Source organism: Callithrix jacchus, chromosome 1 (genome assembly GCF_049354715.1).
Source record: "Callithrix jacchus isolate 240 chromosome 1, calJac240_pri, whole genome shotgun sequence".
In the NCBI taxonomy this organism is placed as follows: domain Eukaryota; kingdom Metazoa; phylum Chordata; class Mammalia; order Primates; family Cebidae; genus Callithrix; species Callithrix jacchus.
Genome location: NC_133502.1, coordinates 134,440,008 through 134,461,939, shown reverse-complemented (window position 1 = coordinate 134,461,939; position 21,932 = coordinate 134,440,008). Strand labels below are relative to the sequence as shown.

Sequence of the window (21,932 nt, the reverse complement as noted above, 5' to 3'; positions counted from 1 at the left end):
GCCACTGAACTCTGGGCGACAGAGCAAGACTCCGTCTCAAAAAATAAAATAAAATAATAGTCTCTTTAGAACATTATATCACATTAAATTCTACCCTATGAAAGGTGAGTTTATTTTACAGATCAAGAAACAGACGTTCAGATAAGTCAGATAAATTGCCTAAGATCACCTGCTGTGATATGCCTCCAGTCTGAGGGTCTCTCCATGATCCATGAAGGTGAATAGTCACACTTGCAGCAAATGTCTTTAGGAGCAACCTAGGCCCAGTACCCAAGACACCTAAGGTTCCTTAACTCAAGTGTTCTTTCGGCTGTGGGGAAACTGTTTTCCTTTCCTTTAGCTTATAATTTATCTGTAATCCTTCTTCCCCGCGAGAATAAACACACATTTTACTCTCATCCGCAACTTCGCCTACCAGCCATTCTCAGAGTCCTTCACTCCCAAATTTCACCCCAGACCCCAGCCCAGTCTCACTCACCATTGGTTGGGAAAGCTACCGAGCCCCACCTCTGAGTAGTGATTGGCTAGATCAATAGCACCCTTGAGGGAAAGGGCAGCAGGACGGGCGCTCGCCTTTGTCTGATTTCTGCCGACAGTGCTCAGTTTTTGAGCCGGTGGAGGTGGCCTGGAGCCCCAACCCATGTTACCCTCTGCCACTTACTTTTGCCATTTTCCGTGCCCTTTTGACAGCTCCAGGGATGGAGGCAGCATTTGTACCGCCAGTTCAGGCACCTGTAGATCTGGCAGGAAAGCGAGGGAGGTGGTTGCAATTGCTTGGGGGTTCTCCAGGTGCAAAGAGTTGCGCTGGGTCCACAGGTGAGAAAGGGACGTGAGAAGAATGTCAGGTGGGCTTGGAGAGAGGTTGATAATCAACTATTTCCACGTTTTCTCTCCACCCTGGCTTAGGAGGTACCAAGAATTTTCCTGATTGGAAAGAGGTGGAAGAGCGACTTCTTAGTCATGTAAAAAGTAGTTGTAGGTCTCTAGTAGTAATACTTGTCTTTGATACTAAAGTAGAGCATTGTAGAAAGTTGAGTATGGCATTCCTCCGGCTACAATATCTAAAATGGCCAAAAGAGATGTGTTAAGTATGTATTTTTAAATAGGCTAGTCATCCCCAGGCAGTTGGCGTAGTTTGTCTTGTAAAGTGCAATGAAGGTGTTTTGAGGCGGCTGCAAGAGGAGTGGGTACATGAAGAACGTCAGGAGGTACTGGTGTCTGTGGTTTCTTTTCCTCCCTCTTCTATTCTAAAAGCGAGATCGAGGTCTCACAGCAGTGCTGGTTGGGGAAAGGACTTCTTGTTTGTCCACAGCTGACCCTCTATGCCATCCATAGCTAAACCTTCATTTTCTGAACAGGTTTTCTGGACCTCTGACCTATTTCTCCTGGAAGGGCATCAAACAACCAATTCCTTTTTAGCCTATCAGTCTCCTCCCCAATTCTGAAACTTTTATCTTATTTCCTTTAGCTGATGCTCCCTAGTCATCCTCTTCCCCAAACCTCAAAATGGACTCTCAATTCCGTTCCCTTAGCCCCATAGGTATATTTTGCTGCTTTGTGTGTTTTCTTCTACCTTAACTACTCACAGGGATGCAGGTGAACCCCCAAACTGGGGCTCAGCTCGGGAGGGTTCTTGGCTTTGCTCAGGAATGAATTGAAGAGCCAGCGGACAGTGAAAGCAAGCAAGTTTTTAAACAGCAACATTGCACAGCAGAAGTGGCGGCTCTATAAACAGAGAGGGCTACCCCGAGGCAGAGCAGCACTTGCAGGCTGCCAGCTAGCTCTATTTATACCTACTTGTAATTACATGCTAAGTAAGGAGTAGTTTGTTCACAAACTTTATGGAAAAGGGGCAGGGAGTTCCTGGAACCCTACAAGGAAACTTCCAGGCGTTGCCAAGGCACTTGTAAACGGCAACAGCTCTGGTGGGAGTGTCTTTAATAACGATCAGTGAGAGCAAACAGGTTGCTTTCCTTGCCCTCTTCTGTTTTCTGAGAGCTTTCTCTGCTACATCCTGTTTTTGATCCGCAGGAGCCTTACTGGTGCTAGAAAAACAAGTCCTGCTCATCTACCTCCCGACTGCAAAGGAACTTAGGATCAGTTCCTGTGGACTGGCTGTGACGGGAGAGAAGCACCAGCACTCGCCTTAGAACTGGCAACCAAGTCCTTCTAAAGTGCCCAGGAGTAAGTCTTCCCAGCCTCACACACCCTTGACCGGCAGCCTTAGGTTCTAGCCCCTATTCCCGCTTTCTTCCTCCCTCCCGCCGCAAGTGTGTCCTAAACATGCCGAATAGCGAGGGTGCTACAGGGGTCCTGATTAGGGGTGCTCTTTGCAGGCCTTTTGGGTGGTCCCTCAGTTCCTGAAACGCTCGTTTGTAGAGGGAAGCTGTCCCAGAGCTGTTTGGAAAGGGATTGGCTTGGGCAGGCGTCAAGAGCGTCTCTTCCATCCCTCAGGAGGAATGGGCACCAGTTCCCCAGTAACCGAGAGAACTGCTGGGCCCTCGGGGCTTCACGGTTCCCCACGTAGGTGGACCCTCGCGATACTCAGATGGGGGCGGGGCCAAAGTCACCAGGTCAGAAAGTCGTGGGCCAGGGACTTCCATGGCGTCTGAGCTCTTTGCAAGGACCAGTAAATGCCACTTCTTGGAAATGCAGGATCTTAGGAAGGCGCCTAGGATGGCGTGCACAAGATTTGCTGGTTAAGAAACATGTGCAGAGGTGGTAGGTATCCTGTCTCCCTGTCACTCATCCCCAACTTGGAAGTACTGTAAGGAGCTTCCTGTGGTCCTGTGAAAGGTGGAAGAAGTAAGGAAGAAAACTGGCTCCTAGGCCTCTGTTAATTCTGGTGAAGGCAAGGAGAAATTACCAATCACAGGAGCTGTTCCCAATCAGCTCTAGCCTGAGAAAAGATTGTGTGCCTTCAAACTTCAAAATTAACCCTCCAAATCTAGCTTCTGGCGAAGTTAAAAAGCAAAAAAACAAAACTTAACTGTTCGTGACGTGGAAGGAAAGTATGATCATGTTTTATCAGTAGTGCCCCCAAAGCACTATTTAACAACTCTTCCTAAATCATTGCAACCAAATACAACCCAGCTTAAGCCAAAAGGCCTGTTTATCTAGAGTTTACTGCCCTTTCCAAGTTAAAGAGATATTAGATCCAGGCCTTTATCTTTGGATCCTAAGAGAATTCTCATTCTTGTGCGTGCTCCTCTCCTTCCCCCTCTATAAAAATGTCACATTTCCACTAGACTGTTTTGGGTTTTAATCATGTTAATTTCTTAATAGGAAATGAATGCTAAGTTGAAAGGCTATTGAGCCAGGAGAAAGCTTATTGTGTGAAGAGGAAGCATGTGTGTGTTAACAACACATGTAGGTTATCTAAAATAATTCAGAGTTATAAACAATATATTTGATGCCACATCTCAGATCTGAAATCTCTTGTTTGGGAGAAGGGAGAAAGGTATAAGTTATCCTGTAATTGATACAGGAAAGTGTATCTTGGAAAGAGGGAAGAGGTCGTATTTCCCCTCTTTGGGGAAATAGAGGAAGGAGCTGCCAGGGTGCTGTGGACAGCAGTGACTCAAGCCTATGTCTTGTCACTCTCCTGGGTGTCCTCAGTAGTGTGGATCCAGCTTCTCTGGAGTTGTGTTTGTTGATTCTTAGATTTTCATGGTTGTTAGGGGCTGAGGGTTATTGGTGGTTGAAGCATTCTGTAGCTATCAGGGACCTTAGAATGCTGAGACTCACTAAAGGAAGGAAAGACTAATGCTTTCAATACATTTTTCTTGTGAACAGAGGAGATGTATCAGTGGATAAGTCTATATACAGTTCTGTGTAAGTAGCATTCAACTATTTTAATTGCCTCCAAATTGTTGTTGGTTGGTGATAATAAGGCGAATATTTTCTATCCAAAGCATGTCATGTTTGACACCAACAATTAGGCACATTCAAGGCCTGTCCTACTGGTGTGTAGTCACCTTAATAGTAAGGGGTAAGTATTTTAATCAGTCATGGGAATGAGCTAGACATTTGAAAAACTTAAACAGTGATAGTCATTGGCTTCTCATTCTCCTTTAGAACTGATAACTTGGTAAACTACCTCCTTTGTTTAAAACTGAATTTGGAAAAGTTCATGTCCTTCTGATAGGAAGCTACTTCTCCAGGGTATTACACAATCTGCATTTCATCATGATTGTAATGATAAAACAAAACCGATTTTCTATTGACAGTCCTAGAAATAACTATGGAAAAATTGGAAAGACATATCAGAAAAATTGAGCCAGTCAAGGCTGAGATTGAAGAAGAGAAGAAGAAGAGGATCTCCAAATGAACTCCAGCACTTGAAGAACTAACTCAAAGCCCTGTGGCCTCCTTGAATGATACAATATGAGGCAAGATTTTCCTGAAAATAGCCTGCTCCCAGAGGAAAAGTGGATTGCACCATCAAAGAATGAAGACAGTCAGCCTGGAAAATATGTAATGGACCACAAATGTCCAGAGACTGATCTTGGATTTGATCCTTTGCTCAATTATTCTGCAGAACTACTTGGAGCATCTAAAGCAAAGCAGGATGGGACTAATCAACAGCACTTCTGCCACTTGAAAAAAATCTGTGAGCGAAGATTGCCACATGTCCCCAGAGCGTCAAAAGCCTTCTGTTTCACCGATAAGAATTAAATAGATCTTCAAGAATCTGAAGATGATCTTATAATAGATGTACTTCCAGTCGTGCTTACTTCTGAGAAATCTAAACTATTTAGAGACTTCAAACATCATTACAAAGATGAAAGGATATGCCCCTGGAGGAGAAAAACCTTAAATTTAGTGGCACAAAAGAAGAAAAAATAGATAAAACCCAACTAACCACACAAATAGATAACAGTAACAAATTACAACTACCTACATTGCTTACGAAAAGATCACCAGGTATTAAAAGTGATGTAAGTTTATATCATGTTAAAACAAGAGTACCTAAGAAGGGGAAATTTGGGCATAAAAAAAGCATGACTATTTTAGGAGGAGGTAGATCTCGTGCACCTCTCAGTGGCAATGAAATACTGAAAGAAAGTTGTCATCAGTTACCCAAAGAGCAAAAACCATGTAAAGACAAATTATGATACTTAAAAAGAAGAAACTAAATGTTGGCATTCACCAAGCCAGTTCCACATTTCTTATTCAGATGATCTTGCAAAGGACAATGTGCTAAGAATGCAAGATGATAATCAAGACCAAAGTACTTTTGAAGACAGCAAATTAGCCAAATTTGATTCTGCTCCAATCGAATCTGGTAAGGGGTCTACTGAAGATAACACCCCCTCTGATTCTGATGATACTGTAAAAGAATGTCTTCAAGTTTCTAATGAGTTCACAGAAAGTGAATCTCATAAGGAAAAGACTGCTAAACAGGTTAGCATTTTTTTCTTTTATTCTTGTTTTTCTAAATCTAAGGGAGTTTTACTTAAATACATATTTTATACATATTCTAAATTATATATCATATATATGTGCATAATACATATATTCTAATAGTTTTTGATTAATAATATATTGAGATAAGACAAAAGCCTTGATAAACGGCCAGCCATAGTGTCTAGTAGAGTTGACAGTTTCCAGAGGCCATAGTAGTATATACAGTAACTTACAGTTGATTTCTCAAATTAGAGGATTCTTTTTTTGTTGCCTGTTTGTTTCTTTTGAGATGGAGTCTCGCTCTGTCACTCAGGCTGGATCACAGTGGTGCCATCTTGACTCACTGCAAGCTCTGCCTCCTGGGTTCAAGCAATTCTCCTGCCTCAGCCTCCCGAGTAGCTGGGACTACAGGCGCGTGCCACCACACCTGGCTAATTTTTGTATTTTTAGTAGAGATAGAGGCTTCACCATGTTGGCCAGGCTGGTCTTGAACTCCTGACCTCAAGAGATCCAACTGCCTTGGCCTCCCAAAGTGTTGGAATTACAGGCATGAGCCACCATGCCCGGCCTAGAGGATTATTTTATAGGAATCTAAACATGTAAAACTGTTCGAATTGAATTTTTTGTGAATTTTTATTAAAAAATTTGCCTACGACTTGGTTGCTTAGATTCACGTGGCTTTTCAAGAAACATGCTAAATTTGTCATTACTATACTGAAATTGCATAACTTATTTTTTTTTCCACTAGGCTTTGGAACAGGAAGATATGTTATATTAAAAAAACACTTCTGGACCAAAAAAAGAGAATTACATACGCTGGCAAATGTGATGTGAGTTATTTAGTTCCTCTTCTCCACCCAGGCCAAACATTATATGAAGTGCTACCTTGTTATTTCCAGTTTTGTTATTCTAGGACTACTTAATCTTTTTGCCCACTAGGGAGCACAATTTACCGGCAGTTAATTGATTCCCGCTTGTTAGCGTTTTCCTGTCCATTCCCCCCCGCAACCCACACAGATCTAACATTTTCATTAAAAATAGGTATATTATCATTGCATAGCCTCTTAATCATAAATTTTAAAAGTCGATCCTCATTATTTACAGATTCCAAATTTGTGAATTCACCTACTCACTAAGATTGATTTGTAACCTTTAAAAAATCAGGACTTGCTGTGCTTATGAGGTCATTCACAGACAGCACTGAGTGGCAACACATGTGAATTGCCCCACGTGCACATTCCCAGTTAAGACTGAAGAAGGCCACAGCCTTCTTGCTTCAGCTCTCAGACTGTAAACAAATGTCCTTTTGCAGTCTATTTAGTGCCAGGTTTTTTGTTTTTTTGCATCTGTGCGCTTTTTGTTGGTGATTTTGTGCTGAAAATTGCCCCTCATTGTAGGGCTGTTTAGTACTTCGAAGCGTAAAAGGGATGTGATGTGCCTTACCAGAGAAAATATGTGCTAGATAAACTTTGTTCAGGCATAAGTTTTAGTGCCGTTGGCCACAAGTGTATTAAATGAGATGCCTTTAAACATGATACATACATAAAACAAGGTCATACATTGATTGACCAAAAAAAAAACCATGAGCGGAGACTTACCTGAACTTAACTCCGTATTTGTTTAGGAGCAAAGAGTTCAATATTTACTAATTCTTAGTTTGTGGTGATTTATAGGGTATTACTACCTCAAATAACAAGAATCGGCGTTAGTTTTTAAAAATAATTTGAAATTTTTGTAATTTGTAAGTGCTGAAGTTCTTTTATGACATACAAAAGAGAAGCTGAAGGAGTTCAGTGAGTAGTATTCCTTTAACACTTTTGTGTTTAAAAAGTGATATTTAACAAAACCTTTCTGCTTGACAGAAAAAGACTTTCTACTTCCAAATCACAAATGAAAACCTGAATTTCAGTTCTTCATAGAATAGTTGGATGTACTTGGGCAAGTACTTAAATTACTTGATTTTTCTGAGCTTCGGTTTCGTTATCTACGAAAGGAAAATTGAGTGCCTACCCCAGAGTCAAATATATAAGTACTTAATAAATCCTCTTATTTCTTATGACATTTAATCATTAATCCAAAATTTTCTCTTGTTTCTTATAAAGATTTTTCATGGCTAGCATTATTTCCCTTTAACTGCAAATGTTGTATTCACAGTTTTGATTTTATTGTGCTAGGTAACTCCCCTCGCCGATTCTTGTATATAAATAATTTTTGGCTTTGTAAATAATTGTTTCCTTAAAATTCTCACAAGTTGAAGTAATTGGACCAAGTAAGATAAAGAATATTAAAAATTTTAAAGCATGTTGATGTATTGCCTTCAAAAGTGTTTTGAAATTTATAGACCTACTCAGTGTTCCAGCATTCTCTTCCCACAAACCCTTACCTGCAATGCACATTTATAATTTTTTTAAAGCCTGCAAATCAGGTTAAAATTGTATTGCCTTATCTTTCATTACATTTCTTTAATTACCAGTGAAGCTAAACATTCTTTCACATGTTCCATTCTCTTATGACAAATGTTGCTGTGGAGAAGTCTGATGCTTGCCTTATATTTCACCCTTGAGTCAATTGATACTTTTGTCTCATTAGCCAAAGCATTCTTCCTTTAATTCGAAGTCTAATAATTTTAGTAGATATGTTTTATTAGCTATTCTATTATCATTTCCATCTACATGCAAAGTATCACTTTTGTATGAGATTTAATTTTTTTTACTGTTAATCTTTATTTTTTAATATGTTTTTATTTACATTCATTTAATTTTTAAATCCTTTTTTATTTTTTCAACTTTTTCATTATACTTTAAGTTCTGGGGTACATGTGCAGAATGTGCAGGTTTGTTTCATAGGTATACAGGTGCCATAGTGGTTTGCTGCATCCGTCAGCCTGTCATCTACATTAGCTATTTCTCCTAATGTTATCCCTCCCATATCCCCCAACACCCTGCTATCCCTCCCCTAGCTCCCCACCCCCTGACAGGCCCTAGTGTGTGATGGTCCCCTCCCTGTGTCCATGTGTTCTCATTGCTAAACACCCATTTATGAGTGAGAACATGCAGCGTTCTCACTGGAATATTGAGTATACTCAAGTCTTTCATAAATTTTAAGTCCAATAATTTTTCTTAATGATAAGCTATCAGAAATTTGTTGAAGGATGGCAGCCTCCAAATTTTGCTATATTTGATTCAGAGAAGTAAATCCCAGCTTTAGGAATCTGGATGTGGAAACAGTACTGCAGTTAGATGAGGGATTAGCTATCACTGTGTACATGCAGGTAGCAGCACAGACATGGCAGTCTCACTGGTCCCTTTTGTGAGTGTAGGTAATTTTGTACTTTGTGTTTATTCTACCTCTAATGAACTTAAACTTGAAATTACTTTTTAATTTAATTTTAATATAACTTACCTAAAATAGTTTTGCTTCTTCCATACACTTAGTAGGAATATTAAACAGAAACATGTATCCTTCTTCATGTTCTTCTTCACGATTGTTTGAGTTTTTTGTTTGTTTCTTGTTTTTTAAGATGGAGTCTTGCTCTATTGCCTAGGCTAGAGTGCAGTGGTGAAATCTCAGCTCACTGCAACTTCTGCCTCCCGGGTTCAAGCAATTCTCCTGACAGCCTCCCGAGTAGCTGGGACTACAGGCGCCTGCCACCATGGCTAATTTTTGTATTTTTAGAAGAGACAGGACTTCACTATGTTGAGTAGGCTGCTCTCAAATTCCTTACCTCATGATCTGCCCACATCGGCCTCCCAAAGTTCTGGGATTATAGGCGTAAGCTACCACTCCTATATTATACTTTAAGTTCTGGGGTACGTGTGCAGAACGTGCAGGTTTGTTACATAGGTATATGTGTGCCATGGTGATTTGCTGCATCCATCAACCCGTCATCTACGTTAGGTATTTTTCCTACTGCTATCCCTCCCCTAGGCCCCTACCTTCCAATAGGCCCCGGTGTGTGATGATCCCCTCCCTGTGTCCATGTGTTCTCCTTGTTCAGGTCCCACAAATGAGTGAGAACATGCAGTGTTGGGTTTTCTGTTCTTGTGTTAGTTTGCTGAGAATAATGGTTTCCAGCTTCATCCATGTGTCTGCAAAGGACATGAACTCATCATTTTTTTATAGCTGTGTAGTATTCCATGTGTATATGTGTCATATTTTCTTTATCCAGTCTATCATGGATGGACATTTGGGTTGGTTCCAAGTCTTTGCTACTGTAAACAGTGCCACAATAAATATACATGTGCATGTGTCTTTATAGTAGAATAATTCATAATCCTTTGGGTACCCAGTAATGAGATTGCTGGTTCCAGTGGTATTTCTAGTTCTAGATCCTTGAGGAATCACCACACTGTCTTCCACAATGGTTGAACTTAATTTACACTCCCACCAACAGTGTAAAAGCATTCTTATTTCTCCACAGCCTCTCCATCATCTATCGTTTCCTACTTTTTAATGAACATCATTCTAACTGGCATGAGATGGTACCTCATTGTGTTTTTTATTTGCATTTCTCTAATGATCAGTGATGATGAGCATTTTTCATATGTCTGTTGGCTGCATACATGTCTTCTTTTGAAGACATATACTTCACCCACTTTATGATGGGGTTGTTTGTTTCTTTCTCGTAAATTTAAGCTTTTATAGATTCTGGATATTAGCCCTTTGTCAGATGGGTAGATTGCAAAAATTTTCTCCCATTCTGTAGGTTGCCTGTTCACTCTAATGATGATTTCTTTTACCGTACAGAAGTTCTTTAGTTTCATTAGATCTCATTTGTCAAGTTTGGCTTTTGTTCCCATTGCTTTTGGTGTTTTAGTCATGAAGTCTTTGCCCATGCCTGTGTCCTGAATGGTATTGCCTACATTTTCTTCTAGGGCTTTTATGGTTTTAGGTCTCATGTTTAAGTCTTTAATCCATCTTGAGTTAATTTTTGTATAAGGTTTAAGGAAGGGATCCAATAACAGCTTTCTGCATACGGCTAGCCAGTGTTCCCAACTAGTAGTTGTTTGTAGTTCTCCTTGAAGAGATCCTTCACATCCCTTGTAAATTGTATTGCTAGATATTTTAATCTCTTTGTAGCAATTGTGAATGGAAGTTCACTCATGATTTGACTGTTTGTCTGTTATTGGTGTATAGGAATTCTTGTAATTTTTGCCCATTGATTTTGTATCCTGAGACCTTGCTGAATTTGCTTATCAGCTTAAGGAGATTTTGGGCTGAGATGATGGCATTTTCTAACACAGAATCATGTCATCTGCAAACAAAGACAGTTTTACTTCTTCTGTTCCAATTTGAATACGCTTTATTTCTTTCTCTTGCCTGATTGGCCTGGCCAGAACTTCCAATACTGTGTTGAATAGGAGTGATAAGAGAGGCCATCTTTGTCTGGTGCTGGTTTTCAAAGTAATACTTCCAGTTTTTTGCCCATTCACTATGATATTGGCTGTGGGTTTGTCATAAATAGCTTTTATTATGAGATACGGTCTATCAATATCTAGTTGATTGAGAGTTTTTTTTTAGCACAAAGGGGTGTTAAATTTTGTCAAAGACCTTTTCTGCATCTACTGAGATAATCATGTGGTTTTTGACATTGGTTCTGTTTATGTGATGGACTACATTTATTGATTTGTGTATGTTGAACCAGTATTGCATCCATCCCAGGGGATGAAGCTGATTTGATTGTGGTGGATAAGCTTTTGGATGTGCTGCTGGATTTGAATAGCCAGGATTTTTGTATCAATGTTCATCAGGGATATTGACCTGAAATTTTCTTTTTCTTTTTCTTTTTTTTTTTTTTTTTTTTAGTTGTGTCTTTGCCAAGTTTTGGTATCAGGATGATGCTGGTCTCATTAAGTGAGTTAAGAAGGATTTCCTTTTTTTCTACTGTTGAGATAGTTTCAGAAAGAATGGTACCAGCTCCTCTTTGTACCTGTGGTAGAATTTGGCTGTGAATCCATCTGATCCTGGAGTTTTTTTGGTTGGTTAATTAAGTAACTAACTGCCTCAATTAATTGCTGTCTCAATTAATTGCTGCCTCAATTTGAGGACTTGTTACTAGTAAGGGATTTGACTTCTTCCTGGTTCAGTCTTGGGAGCATGTATGTGTCCAGTAATGTATCCATTTCTTCTAGATTTTCTAATTATTTTTGTCTAGAGGTATTTATGATATTCTCTGATGGTAGCTTGTATTTCTGTGGGATTCGTGGTGATATTCCCTTTATCATTTTTTATTGCAGCTATTTGATTCCTCTCTCATCTTTCTTATTAGTCTGGCTAGCAGTCTATCTATTTAGTTGATCTTTTGAAAAAAAACCACCTCCTGGATTAACTGATTTTTTTTTTGAAGGGTTTTCCGTGTCTCTGTCTCCTTCAGTTGAGCTCTGATCTTAATTGTTTCTTTTCTTTAGCTAGCTTTTGAATTTGTTTGCTCATCCTTCTCTAGTTCCTTTAATTGTGACGTTAGGGTGTTGATTTTATATCTTTCCTGCTTTCTCTTGTGGGCATTTAGTGCTATAAATTTTCCTCTAAACACTGCTTTAGCTATGTCCCAGAGATTCTGGTATGTGGCATCTTTGTTCTCATTGGTTTCAAAGAACTTCTTTATTTCTGCCTTAATTTTGTTATTTACCCAGCAGTCATTCAGGAGCAAGTTGTTAAGTTTCCATGTAGTTGTTCTATTTTGAGTGAGTTTCTTAATCCTGAGTTAAATGTAATTTTACTGTGGTCTCAGAGATTGTTTGTTATGATTTCCATTCTTTGCATTTGCTGAGAAGTGTTCTACTTCCAATTATGTTGTCGATTTTAGACTAAGTGTGATGTGGTGCTCAGAAGAATGTATATTCTGTTGATTTGGGGTGGAGAGTTCTGTAGATGTTATTAGGTTCTCTTGGTCCAGAGCTGAGTTCCAGTCCTGAATATGTTAATTTTCTGTCTTGTTGAACTGTCTAATATTGACAGTGGGATGTTAGTCTCCCACTATTATTGTGTGGAAGTCTGAGTCTCTTTGTAGGTCTCTAAGAACTTGTGTTATGTATCTGGGTGCTCCTGTATTGGGTACACATATATTTAGGACAGTTAGCTCTTCTCTTTGCATTAATCCCTTTACCATTATGTAATGCCCTTCTCTGTCTCTTTTGATCTTTATTGGTTTAAAGTCTGTTTTATCAGAGACTAGGATTGTAAACCCTGCTGTTTGTTTGTTTGCTATTCATTTTCTTGGTATCTATTCCTCCATCCCTTTATTTTGAGCATATGTGTGTCTTTGCACTTGAAATGGGTCTTTTGAATATAGCACACTGATGAGTCTTGACTCTATCCAATTTCCCAGTCTGTGTCTTTTAATTGTGGCATTTAGCCATTTACATTTAAGGTTAATATTGTTATATGTGAATATGATCCTGTCGTTATGATGCTAGCTGGTTATTTTGCCTGTTGATGCAGTTACTTCATAGCATCGACGGTCTTTACAATTTTTTATGTTTTTGCAGTGGCTGGTACTGGTTGTTCCTTTCCATGTTTAGTGTTTCCTTCAGGAGCTCTTGTAAGGCAGGCCTGGTGGTGACAAAATCTCTCAGCAGTTGCTTGTACATAAAGGATTTTATTTCTCCTTCACTTATGAAGCTTGGTTTGCTTGATAAGAAATTCTGGGTTGAAAATTGAATGTTGGCCCCCACTTTCTTCTGACTTGTAGGGTTTCTGTCAGGAGATCTGCTGTTAGTCTGATGGGCTTCCCTTTGTGGATAACCTAGGCTTTCTCTCTGACTGCCCTTAAAATGTTTTCCTTTATTTCAACCTTGGTGAATCTGACAATTATGTGTCTTGGGGTTGCTCTTCTCACAGAGTATCTTTGTGGTGTTCCCTGTATTTCCTGAATTTAAATGTTGGCCTGCCTTGTTAGGTTGGGGAAGTTCTCCTGGATAATATCCTGAAGAGTGTTTTCCAACTTGGTTCCATTCTCCTCGTCATTTTTAGGTACACCAATCAAATGTAGATTTGGTCTTTTTATACAGTCCCATATTTCTTGGAGACTTTGTTAGTTTCTTTTCACTCTTTTTTCTCTAGTCTTCTCTTCTTGCCACTGACTTTATCTTCAATTTCTGATATCCTTTCTTCCACTTGATTGATTTGGCTATTGATACTTGTATATGCTTCACGAAGTTCTCATACTGTGTTTTTCAGCTCCATCAGGTCATTTATGTTCTTTTCTAAACTAGTTATTCTAGTTAACAATTTGTCTAACCTTTTTTCAAGGTTCTTAGTTTCCTTGCATTGAGTTAGAATATGCTCCTTTAGCTCAGGGGAGTTTGTTATTACCTACCTTCTGAAGCCTACTTCCGTCAATTTGTCAAACTCCTTCTCCATCTAATTTTGTTCCCTTGCTGGTGAGGAGTTGTAATCCTTTAAGGGAGAAGAGGCATTTTGGTTTTTGGAATTTTCAGTCTTTTTGCACTGGTTAATCCCCATCTTCGTGGATTTATCTACCTTTGATCTTTGATGTTGGTGACCTTTGGATGGGGTCTCTGAGTGGAATTTTTTGTTGTTGTTCATGTTGATATTATTCCTTTCTGTTTGTTGGGTTTCCTTCTAATAGTCAGTCCCCTCTGCTGCAGTCTGCTGGAGTTTGCTGAAGGTCCACTCCAGACCCTGTTTGCCTGGGTATCACCAGTGGAGGCTGCAGAACAGCAAAGATTGCTGCCTGTTCCTTCCTCTGGAAGCTTTGTCCCAGAAAGACACTTGCTAGATGCCAGCCAGAGCTCTCCTGTATGAGGGTCTGTTGAGCTTTACTGGGAGGTGTCTCCCAGTCGGGATACACAGGGATCAGGGACCCACTTGAGGAGGCAGTCTGTCCCTTATCTGAGCTAGAACAGTGTGCTGGGAGATCCCCTGTTCCCTTCAGGGCTGTCAGGCAGGGATGTTTAAGTCTGCTGAAGCTGAGCCTACAGCCACCCCTTCCCCCAGGTGCTCTATCCCAGGGAGTTGGGAGTTTTATCTATAAGTCCCTGACTGGGGGTGCTGTCTTTTTATCAGAGATGTCTTGCCCAGAGAGGAGGAATCTAGAGGCAGTCTGGCCGCAGTGGCCTTGCTGTGCTGAGGTGGGGTCCACCCAGTTTGAACTTCCCAGAGGCTTTGTTTACAGTGTCAGGGTAAAACCACCTACTCAAGCCTCAGCAGTGGCAGATGCCCCCAACCCCCCATTAAGCTCGAGCATCTCAGGTTGACTTCAGACTGCTGTGCTGGCAGCGAGAATTTCAAGCCAGTGAATCTTAGCTTGCTGGGCTCTGTGGGGGTAGGATCCACCAAGCCAGACCACTTGGCTTTCTGGCGTCAGCCCCCTTTCTAGAGGGGTAAACAGTTCTGTCTTGCTGGCATTCCAGGTGCCACTGGGGTATTAAAATATATATATATAACTCTTGCCACTAGCTCAATGTCTGCCCAAATGGTTACCCAGTTTTGTGCTTGAAACCCAGGGCCCTGGTGGCATGGGCACTGGAGAGAATCTTCTAGTCTGCCAGTTGAGAAGATCATGAGAAAAGCATGGTATCTGGGCCATAATGCACTGTTCTTCCAGCTACAGTCTCTCATGGTTGCCCTTGGCTGGGGAAGGGAAATCCCCTGACCCCTTGTGCTTCCCTGGTGAGACAATGCCCCACCCTGCTTCAGCTCATTCTCTATGGGCTGCACCCACTGTTTAACCAGCCTCAGTGAGATGAACTGGATACCTCAGTTGGAAATACAGAAATCACCTGCCTTCTGCATTGATCTTGCTGGGAGCTGCAGACCGGAGTTGTTCCTATTCGGCCATCTTGCCAGTGGCTCTTGACCTTGTTAATAGTTCAGTAGATTTAATTTTTTTCCCAGCTTGGAATTTGTCGTGAAGATATTTGGACATACATGTTGGATACTTGTTTTAAGATAAAAATAAATGTTTTACTAAGCTTCTATACTTTTTTAATGGGCTATATGTTTTTATGGATCAGACAAGAATAATTATTTTCAGAGAGTTTCTTATCTTTTATTCAGTCTAGAAGCAGTAATGACATTTAAGACAACTGGATTTAGAAAGTGTCAGCAGAAAAATGGTAAGTTTACTGTAATAATAGTAATAAGCCCTGTAATTGTTACCTTAAAGGGAAAGTAAACTTGGTATAGCACAAATATTAAATTATTGTGTTTATGAAGGGTCAACTGTATAGTATGCATATTTGCTATCCTTTTTAAAAAAATCAATTTAAATACACTATGGAATACTAGGCAGCCACAAAAAAGAATGAGTTCATGTTCTTTGCAGGGACATGGATGAAGCTGGAAGCCATTATTCTCAGTAAACCAACACAGGAACAGAAAACCAAACACTGCATGTTCTCACTTATAAGTGGGAGTTGAACAATGAGAATACACGTACACAGGGATGGGAACATCAGACACCGGAGGCCTGTCGGGGTGGGCGGCAACGGGAGGGAGAACATTAGGACAAATACCTAATGATGCATGCAGGGTTTAAAACCTAGACGATGAGTTGATAGGTGCAGCAAACAATCACGGCACATGTACACCTATGTAACAAACGTGCACATTGTGTACATGTATCCCAGAACTGCAAGTGAAATTTTAAAAATTGTATAAATAAGGGGAAAGAACTTAAATTTAAGCTATATTTGGATTGAATTCTCACCTATTTTTCTTTTTTGATTAACATATATTTTCTTTTTTGGTTAATGTATGTCTAGTCAGCAAGAGCAATGCTTCTCAAACTTCAAACTTTACATGCATTTGAATTACCCGGGAATCTTGTTAAAATGCAGAATATGGTTCAGTAGGTCTGGGGAGAACCTCAAACACTGAATTTATAACAAGCTCCAAGGAGCAAGAAGCTACAGAATTTGAATTTGGCTGTATTTTGAATAAAACCAAATGGTAGTGCATCTTCTCTAATAAAGCCGTGTGTGTGTGTGTGTGTGTGTGTGTGTGTATGAATAAAAACAAAATAGATGCTTTTTGAATCTCCTAATACTTCTCACAAAATAATTTTTCCTTTTGAAAAAGGGTTTACCAAAGAATATCTAGAAAATTCTGCTAGAGTTTTAAATAAGAAATTAGATAAAATTTTAAAAGAATCCATAAGAATGAGGGGATCTTGGTCTGGGTAAATGATGTTAAAAATGGAACCTGAACTTTAACTCTTTTGCCATGAGAGACTTGTCATGTTTCCCTTTATGGACCTTGCATATAAGCATTTGCAGTATTCTTATCTGAATATTAAGAATAATTTAGCATGATTTAGAGCCAGAAGACCTGGGTTTGTGTGTCACTTGTGCTGTGTAACCTTGGTCATGGGTCTTTGATTTTTCTGAGCCTCATTTTCCTCATCTGTAAAAATGAAATGAATACAGTTGTCTTTCTAAGTTAATGTGACATTCAAATAAAGGTGCTATGCTTAATACATGCTAGCTATTACTGATATGATTCTTACTTCCCTTCTCTCACCTCAAGCATGTGATGTCACATGGTGCAGGGAACAATATTGGTTTTGTTGCTGTTGTTGGATGATGGACATGAAGACCTAGAAATCTTTTAGGCCACTACCTTACTTAATATTAATCAGAACCCTAGCATTTCATATCCAAAAGGGTTAGTAAACTCTGACCTTACCACAACATAAAGACAAAAATGCTATCTAAATTTTATGGAATGGCTTTTCTTCTTTTCTTAGTGCTCACAGGAATTACTCTCTGTAGACATCTTAAAGACTACCTGCTAACCGAAGAACAGCTACACGAAAGTAACTACCCTAGACCACAACCCAACAAACCAGGAAGAATTCTTTTAAACCCAGCTATGAAAAAACTCTTGCAAATGATGGTAAGTGGATGGGGTCAGCAATTACCCTTTCTACAGGCTAAGACTGAAACCTAGGGGACCCAGTGTTCTCACGTGTGTGTGTGTGTGTGTGTGTGTGTGTATTTTTTTTAGTGGAAATGAGATATTTGGCTCACAGAGTTTTACAACTGATAAAAGCATTCTTGCATTATATTTCATTTCCCTTTTCATTTCATTTCCATTATCTAAGTGCTTTATTTTATGAGTGATCTACTTTACTAAGTCCTCAAAAACGATTTCAGGTCAGTATTGTTATTCCCCTAATTACACAAATAAGGAAACTGATATTCAGAGAGGTCAAATAGTTTATCAAGGGTCACAGAAAATAAGTGGGGGAGCCAGGATTTCAAGCCCAGGTAGCCAACTCCTGAGCTCCTACTCTTAGTCACTCTTTCTTTACATATGCAATGCCATGTTTTAAACACTGTATACATTCTCACTGTGAATTCATATACAAAGATTTATAATTAGTCTTATTTTGCATGTTCTCCAAATACTGGGCATAATTAGTTACTGTGTTCATCCCCACTGAGAGAGAGAGAAGGTGCTAAACATCACAGCTGACAAACTTTAAGTTGATGATCAGAGTATGAAATACAGTTGTACAAATATTTTACAGTGACTAGAAAATACTTATCATATTCTGTACCTTTAGGACTTCTCCCTTGGGATTATCTTCACCATTAACTTTTCTCTTTTTGTTATGTTTTTCAGATCCCCTCAGTGGAAGGCAGGTAAGAATCTGGGCGCTGAAGGAGGAAGTCAGGCTTCCTAAAGGCTCTGTTTTCTCATCGAAGTGTTAGTCAAGGTTTAGACGCTGGATAAGTTTTCTCCTGCCCTCCGTTTTCTCATTCAGAATAATGAGGATAATGCTAACTACCCTGTCAGGTTGTTATAAGAATCCATTAAAATAATGTATATAGAATACTTGACACAGAGCCTGCCTCATAATCTGATCTCATCATGGATACTCAAATAAGAATTGTTGTTCTCATCACCATCATTATCAGTATCAGAACCAGTCTGAGGTTTATTAATAAAAATATTCATGAATGGGGTCTAATGAGAAACTCAGATAAATTCTTAATAACTTAACAAACATAGAGATTATTGTAGGAGGCTCTTGAAGGGATAAACTCATAAAGAAGGCATGACAAGTCTCTCCTTTTTCAGGGAGCTATTATGTCCTAGAGTAGGTGATTGATCAAGTTGGTTACAGTCAAGTTGCAGCAATTGTCTGGCATTGGGCTGACTCTGGAGGTGGGTTTTTTGTTTGTTTGTTTGATTTGTTTTCTGTGTTTTGTGGTGGGGAAATGGGGTGGCGGGGGATCGCCTGTTTAAGCAGCAGCAGCCCTGGTGCAATAGGCAGGCCACTTGCAAATTCTCCCTTGAGTAATCCTGTAACTTCTCCTGTTACTCTGTAATCACACTGGCTTTGTGCTTCCCACAGGATCAAGCATGCAAAGGCAAGTCTCCGCATTGGCTCATTTACCTTTTCTCTCCCATCTACTTCATGTTTTGTTTCAGCATCTAAGATGATCTGTTGTTGATATGGAAAAATATACGGTGTGACGGACTCCTTCAGGCAGACACAGCAGGGTAGAGGAATGTAACCACCACTTTGGCCGAGTGTTGAGTTATAAAGGCAAGTATTTGGTAGTTTTCTTTGGTTTGACAAGGCAGTGCCACAGATGTTCAGAGAAAAGTGGAGTGAAGTATTAAGTTCAATATGTTTGTTCAATACAGTCCAGTAAAGAAAAACAATCAACTCTAAAACCTTTATTACAGATATCTACTTCTGACCACCACTTATCTTACCCCTACAGCTCATTGGCTCAAAAAGCCTCAGGGCATGACAACTCTGCTTTTTTTTAAAACCTCAGGTCAATCAGCTGCCTCCTAACCTTGCCCTTTTCCACATACCAGCATTGCAGCATTTTTTGTTTGTTTGTTTGCTAATTGCTTCAATTCCTTGCAGGTGGCCTTGACCTATACTTTACTGAAAAAACAAAACCTTTGGGAAATAATGCCCTGCTCTTCCCTCCCAGTGGATTCACCAACATCTGCTCCTCTCTGTAGTCATGATGGAGGAAGCATCCCTCTTTCCATCACAGCTCCTCTGCATGTGCATCTGCATCCTGTCCTCCTGCACGGACTCACAGACTCACCAGACTCCCCTTCTCTGTAAAATGAGCATGTTCCTCAACATACCATCCTGGTATCTCCCATTTGTTTTAGCAAACTAAGCCTCCATGACCCCAGGTCTCTCACTGCATAGCTACTCTCATTTCCCTCCCTGTCGCGTATAGTTCATGCACAATGAAGAGTTGTCTATGCCAGCTGGCTTCACTCCCTCCACTCACCACTGAAGCTCACACCAGTGACCTTGAGGCTGCTGGATCTAATAGACTCATTTCTGAGTCACTTTACTTACCTTTTCAGTAATGTCCTACCTTATAGTATTTTCTCTCTGTTTCTGTAAAGAAACGATTCCCCTGGACTCCCAACTTGCTGAATATCCATCTGCCTGCTTATGCAGGTTTCCCTCGGGCACCATAGCATCACCTGCATGAAGATGTGCTCTTGATCCTCTCCCCAGCCTGGGGTATCTCCAGCACACTAAATTCCCTGTAGTCTGCCTAAGTGTATTTGTTCCCCTGCTTATGCCAGAAACCTAGTGTCATCCTCACTGTCCCCTTTTTGCACACCCTTTCATCTGGACAGTGTGCAAGTCCCACTGTTCTACATCACAAGCATATCCCAGACCTGCTGCTTCTCTGGTCTGGCCCCTACCCCCTCTTCCACCCTTTCCTTGCTGTCTTTACACCACACTGCCCACCTTTCTGGAGCCTTCTTTCCTGGTGCACCCTCAACATTTCACATGGCTAGTTCTTTTGTAACCTTGAGGTCTCTACTTAATTGTCACATCCTCAAGGTCTTTTACTGACCATACTTTCTTTTGTAATTCTTTTTTTGAGAGAGAGTCTTGCCCTGTCACCTAGGCTATAGTGTAGTGGCACGATCTCAGCTCACGGCATCCTCCGCTGCCTGGGTTCAAGCAGTCCCCCTGCCTCAGTCTCCAGAGTAGCTGGGCTACAGGTGCGCACCACCATGCCTGACTAATTTTTAGAGATGGGGGTTTCATCATGTTGCATCAAGATGGTCTTGATCTCCTGACCTCGTGATCCACCCACCTCAGCCTCCCAAAGTGCTGGGATTACAGGCGTGAGTCACTGCGCCCGGCCCCACTGACATTTCTACATAGGGTCTCCCTCTTCTGCAGCACCCTGTCTCTTTCTTCCACTGCACTTAACTATGTTTTGTAATGAGTTAGTAATCTGACTGCCATCTTCAAAAAATGACAAGCTTCTGGAGGGACTGATTAGCATGTTTCCTCCCCATTGTCCCCCAGCACTTAGCATAGTTTCTGATACACACAGGCCATCAATAAATATTTGGATGGGTGAAGAGGTAAATTATTTATGTAGGTGTGGCTATAACTATGGATAATATCGTAATAAACACTATGAAAAAAAAGCAAAGGAAAGGAAATAGAGGGGAACCATGAGAAGAAAAATTAGGTGAATAAATAATGTTGTAAAGTAGCTCAGACAAGTTCAACCTATCTTTAAAGCATGGAGGGCTTAGTTTGGGAAAGTGGGAGACTGAATTCCAAGAATAAGAACAAGGAGGGAAGATGCTGAGGTAGAAAAAGTGTAGCAAATATAAACTAGTTGGGCTGGCGGGACTATACAGCGTAATGAGCAGGACAGGGACTTCGGAGCCAGCGGGGGGAGCTGAGATTTGGGGCTGTTTCGCTGCCTACTTTCCTGGGCAAGTTACTTTTACACCCTGAGCTTTTCTTACTATGTTCATAGAAAGGGCTTTGTGTGGCAGTTTTTACTAGAAAAACTAGTGCAAAAACCACTGGAGGCAGAGGGACTTGTTGGGAGCAACTGGGAGAATATTACCTAGGGCCAGACAGAAGGGCTCAGAGAGGGTCAGGGTATGGATGAGTTGAATGATAGGAGTTGGCTAAGGAAAGAACTGTGAAGGGCTTGGAATTACTGCTGTGAAGAATGGACAAGGTGCCTGGCCAAGAACGCAAGAGCCAAAGGCATCAGGACTTTGGAGGACCACCTGGCGGTGGAGCCAGCATCTGTATTGTGGTCTCAGTCTGCATAACTGGGTAATTTTTCTTGGGTCAGATAAAAATCTTGGATACAGAAATGGAAAAGGTGGTAGTTGTGGTTTTTTTTTTTTTTTTTTGTACCAACACATTCAAATTTTTTTTTTAAGCAAATGACCGATTTACCAGCTTTACTTTTTTAAACCTAAGCTTAACATTGCATATTTAAACAATTGTCAAAATTTACTAAGTTGCCAGCATTCATGCACAACTAGAAAATATCTGTAATTTACATTAAACCAGAAATGTATTACCATTAATGCATTAATATCTTTCACTACTAAATAGTGAAACAAATGGAAATTATTTCTGTAGAAGATTCGTCCTGGCCATGTTAACTTCACAGCAGGCTGACACTACCTGGCTCACATTTCAGACACAATGAAAAGCAGGTCCATGCTGGTGTTAGTGTACAATCTTGTCCTACACTAAAGAGTCAAGACTCACCTTGGAGTAC

General features: G+C 40.3%; 1 long non-coding RNA gene across 1 annotated transcript; it reads left to right on the top strand.

The window, feature by feature from the left end:
- The first annotated feature begins 15,427 nt into the window (after nucleotides 1-15,427).
- Nucleotides 15,428-18,925, top strand: LOC100404588 (uncharacterized). Its single transcript, XR_004740110.1, has 4 exons — nucleotides 15,428-15,488; nucleotides 17,120-17,268; nucleotides 18,001-18,020; nucleotides 18,814-18,925. It is a non-coding gene; the product is annotated as an uncharacterized LOC100404588 (long non-coding RNA).
- The last annotated feature ends 3,007 nt before the right edge of the window (nucleotides 18,926-21,932 follow it).